At 43.2% G+C, this 4,988-nt stretch overlaps 1 pseudogene; it reads right to left on the bottom strand.

Moving 5' to 3' along the window:
* Nucleotides 1-4,673: 4,673 nt before the first annotated feature.
* The window catches only part of LOC100964668, a 3,253-nt pseudogene continuing 2,938 nt past the window's right edge, over nucleotides 4,674-4,988 (bottom strand).

Here is a 4,988-nt window from a genome sequence, read left to right as displayed (position 1 = left end):
AAAAAAAAAAAAAAAAAAAAAACTGCAAAAATAAATGCTCTCTCCATAGGCACTGGAAGAATTCTGCCCCATGCTGTGTTCTTCTGTGCCAGGGAGGCCCTCAGTTTCAGTGCACCCCCACGGTCCCCAGGCACACAGATTCTTTCTCCAATTGCTGTGCTGGCATGGCACTGCTGGGGGATGGGGTGGGAGTGGCATAGGCAAGGCAAAGCTGTCTTTTTTGCCCTCTTCGGTGTATCTTTTCTTGACAAAATGTTAACACTGTGTAGTATGGATGCTTGCCTGAGTTTTGGTTCTCCTGAAGCTGGTTGCTTACATGGATAGATGTTGAATTTGGTGAATTTGGTGTTGTGTGGAAGGATGATCACTGGAGGTTTCTGTATGAGTATCTTACTTTGCCCTTCCACATCTCTTGATAAGGTAAACAGACTAAGGGGTATAGGAGAAATTGTATGAATGTTGATTAATTTGAGGCTCCTATTCCAAATCTGTTATAATTATCTTATTGTTTTCTTTACCAGTGAGTTCAGAATAAAAGCTATTCTCCACAGTAAACACAGGCTGGTGAAAATGTGACAGAAAAGTAGTAAAGGATGTGAAGTGGATAGATACAAAATAAAGGAATAAAAAGTAGTTAACATTTATCCATGGCTAGTATGGCCACTGAAGCTAACTTGTTAAGGTCACGTAGTATTAGAGCAGGATGCAAACCTAGGTATATCTGACTCCAAATCCCATGCTGTTTACTCCTACAAGATGCTGTGACGACATTTGGGACTGAATTACATAAAAATAAATTGGGGAAAATGTAATATCTCTTAGTTCTGATATGCTTCTTTTTAAATGAGAGGGAAAGAAGTGAAGTTGCAGATGGGTAACTCTACCTGTACTTCCTACAGGCAAGGTACTACCAGTGTTGATCAACTGTGATGGGAATGAGGTGGAAACAAGGTAAAATCACTGGACTGTTATATTTGAAGGATGTGGCTCTCAAATTTCCTCTCCCTTGGTTCTCAATTCTTTGAACAGGGATAAGGAAGTGTTTATATCTAGAAGCAAACCCCTAGCAAAGTAGAGACAGAAATCAGAAGCAACCAGGTCAAAGCTGTTTCCTATTAACTGTAGGACCCTGGGAAAGTCACTTAGCTTTTGTCAGCTTTACTTACTCTATCTGTAAAATGGGGGTTGTAGCATGTGGTGAACCTACTCAACAGGCTTGTTGTGAGAACCAAATGAGACTGAGTTTAGCTATGATTACTCTTTTGAGAGATCTGGTAGCAAGCAAGACCTTTAGTTTTGGTGGAATCAGGGCCCTGGAAGATGGCATCCTAATAGTGAGTTGAGTGCTCTTAACTCCTGAGTCTGATCCCTATCCCTCTTGTACACAGACACACTCTCAGTGACCCCCTTCACCCCTTCTACTGCCCAAGCCTCTGCTTCCCAAGCCCTGGAAAACACCACTCCCAAACAAAACCTTTTAGGAAAACTTTTAGAGGAGTGAGGACCCCTGACAGGGCTGGGCCCCATTTTTGGTAATGTGTTGGTAGGATGTTTGAGAATTAGTTCTGAAAGTCATTACTTTTCCCCTAAATGGATTTTTTTTTCTTGGAAGGCCATAAAAATAGAAGAGATTAAAATTTTTACTGGATTGATCAGGTTACACACATCCTCTAACCCAATGCATCACAAACAAGAAAATAATAAAAGGCATTTACACAGAGTCTTTTTTGCCAGGGGTCGTCTCAACACATCATAAAACATTAGGACATGACAAGTAGGAGATTGGAATCAGCTGTGCCTATAAACCAGCACTCACTCACAGCCTGTGCATTTAGGGTGGGAGAAAACTTGGACAGGCTCTTGGGGTTGCATAAACAGGCCTTGTGAAGCAGTGAGAGTGCACTCTGGGACCACCCTTTCCCTGCAGACTCAAGGAAAACTGGATTCTAGTTTGCCTGTGGCTACTCTGACCAGAAGTTTCAGATCCCATGGACGCTTTCCTGGTACTGAAAGCATCCAAGATGCAGGCCATGACATTTTACCCAATGTCTGAAGGTCTTTAAATTCAGTCTTTGAGAAAACTAGGCTGGAGGAATGATGTTATCAACAAAAATGATGATTTCCTTTGGAGGAAGTTGAAGAGTTCAGTTTGTGACAATATTTCAAGCATTGTTTATTTTAAGCTTGTTGACTCTTCCTCAGAGTTCATCCTCTGTGGCTGGATGGGGAGCAGGGTAGAGAGGGACCCAGCTTTCACTCCACCCGACACTTGCCTTTGCCTATATTTGATCACAGGATTTGCCATTGGCTTGTTTCTGCCATCTAGACTATAAATCTACATGATTTGATTGCTTGATATCAGTGTTCAATAAATGTCTGTCTTAAATATACTCAACCCAAATAGGCTCATTAATTGGCCTGGGTTTAAAAATCATCCTTTCATTGATATACTTTCATCCCAAATTATAGGATCTCACCTTGGCAATTATCTACTTGACATATTCATGAATATCTCATGAAAATATCAAAGTCAAAATGCCAAAAATGTACTGAACTCTGTTCCCCACCAGTCTGTCCTTCTGACACGTCATTAAATTTTCTCCACCTCAGTAAGTGACACCACATCTACTCAGTTATTTAAATCGGAAACCTAGAAGTCACATTTCATTCTCTCCTTTCCTGACCTAGGCATTGAATTCACTATCAAAATCATCTCTAAAATGTATCTAAAATTCTTCTCCTTTGGTTTATTACCTTAGTCCAGGTTAATATCACTATCATCTGGATACTATAAACAAGCTTCCAAATGATCCTGTTTGCATTCTTTCCCCCAACGACCCATTCTCTTATTCTCTAAATCAGGTGTCCTCAAACTGCGGCCCGCCTAGGACATTTATCCAGCCCGCCGGGTGTTTTTGCAGCCGCTGCCTGTCCTGCTTAGCAGCCGACTTGTCCCAGGGTCCGCAGTCTGGCCCTCCAATGGTCTGAGGGACAGTGAACTGGCTCCCTGTTCAAAAAGTTTGAGGACCCCTGCTCTAAATAGTAGTCTTTTTCTCCACACTAAATAATAGTCTAACCCACTTCCTACCTTCCTTTATGAATTATAAGAAAATCCCAGACCTTTCTAAAATCTAGAACTATTACGCATAGTATATGTGTGTGTAGTTTAATATTATATATACAGTTACATATGTACATAAATGCACATGTACACACAAATACATACCACTTCTTTTTGCTAAATATAACCACAATTTTATGATTGAACTTAAAAACTTAATGTATTAAAATGTCAAATATTTTTGAGTCAATATTCAGTTTCCCAATTATATAATGATATCATAGTTTTAATAGTTTTTAAATATTAAGGTCTGAATAAGGTCAATGGGTTATGATTGGTTATGCTTCATAACTATTTATTTATTTATTTTTTAGACAGTGTCTCAGTATGTCACCCTTGGTAGAGAGCCGTGGTGTCACAGCTCACAGCAACCTCTAACTCCTGGACTTAAGTGAGTCTGTTGCCTCAGCCTCCTAAATAGCTAGGACTACAGGCACCCGCCACAACACCCGGTTATCTTTTTTGTTGCAATTGTTTAGCTGGCTGGGGCCAGGTTTGAACCCTCCAGCCTTGGTCTATGTGGCTGGTGCTGTAACCACTGTGCTACGGGCACCAAGCCTTCATAAAACCTTTTAAATTGCTAGGTGCCCCCACTGGTTTTTTCCTAACAATTTAGTTGTTAAAGGAATTAAATTATTTCTTCCTGAATTTCTCAGAATCTAGACTTTTCTTATTGCATATCTTCAGTATATTTTAACATGTCCCTTTGTCTGCAGTATTTCTTATATATTGGTTGATGAATATAGAGACTTGACTAGATTCAGGTTTGATTTTTTTTTGGGGGGGATGATTACTTCATAGATCGTATTATATTTTTCTGTTAGAAGACTTGTGATGACTTGTGTCCCTCAACTATTAATTCAATGCCTAGAGGTTTACTTCATTAGATGCTGTAAAAATAAATTTTACATCAGGGGGAGTCAGGCAACCAGAGAGGGATGGAGCTTCCAGGGTCACTCAGAGCCCACAGGCACTGCGGCACCTCTAGTGGTGACCCTTGGACCCTCAGAACCACCCAGGTGGCCACAGGCGGGCAAGCTAGGAAGCACAAAAGTTTGCAAAGATGGACAGTGGTTCTCTGAGAACTTGAATAGCTCTGGCTGCAGGGAGTGGAGCTTATAGCAGAGGCCAAGGCCCCAGGGGAGGGGAGGCTCTGCGGGAGTGGGCATGGAAGACTTCATTCCACTGCCTTGCCTGGGACTTGGTGAGTGGCTGGTCAGCAGAAATCCAGCCCCGGTGAGGCACATCCAAGGTGAGGGGTTCAAATGACAGGAGTGGGGCTCCCTGAGGCTTCAGGCCTCTCCCCCAGGAAGACTGGCCCAGTGCCAGCTGGGACACCAGGAGGACCTGGTATTAAATATGTTGTAAATAGGTGGGCGAATACTGTGCGCACAGGCAGGGTTCACATTCCTTGTGTGTGGTAGGGACCAGGCCTGGGTCCTACAGTGATGCCACTGTTCCCTGAGATGGCTACAGCCTGACACTGCTGGGGGTGCTCAGCAGCCCAGGTGCTACCAGGCTCCCCAGCAGTCTCAAAGTCCAGAAGCTCAAGGGGCACAGGAGTCTGAGGCTCAAGCCTTCTTGGTCTTGTTTCTGTTCTTCTGGAGTTTGGCATGCACGACTTTGAGTGTGGTCAAGAAATTGCTGAGGAAGAGGATGAGGAACGTGAGCACCAGCACAAACACCTGCCGCTCTCTGCATTCCTCGGTGAGCACCAGCACAAACACCTGTCACTCTCTGCATTCCTCGGTGAGCACTGGTACAAACACCTGCCGCTCTTTGCATTCCTCGGTGAGCACCAGCACAAACACCTGCCACGCTCTGCGTTCCTCAGTGAGCACCGGCACAAACACCTGCCACTCTCTGC

This window comes from Otolemur garnettii, unplaced genomic scaffold (genome assembly GCF_000181295.1).
Source record: "Otolemur garnettii isolate 467f Iridium unplaced genomic scaffold, OtoGar3 scaffold00022, whole genome shotgun sequence".
NCBI lineage: Eukaryota > Metazoa > Chordata > Mammalia > Primates > Galagidae > Otolemur > Otolemur garnettii.
The sequence above is the reverse complement of the archived record's forward strand: the minus strand, read 5'-3'. Positions and strand labels throughout refer to the sequence as shown.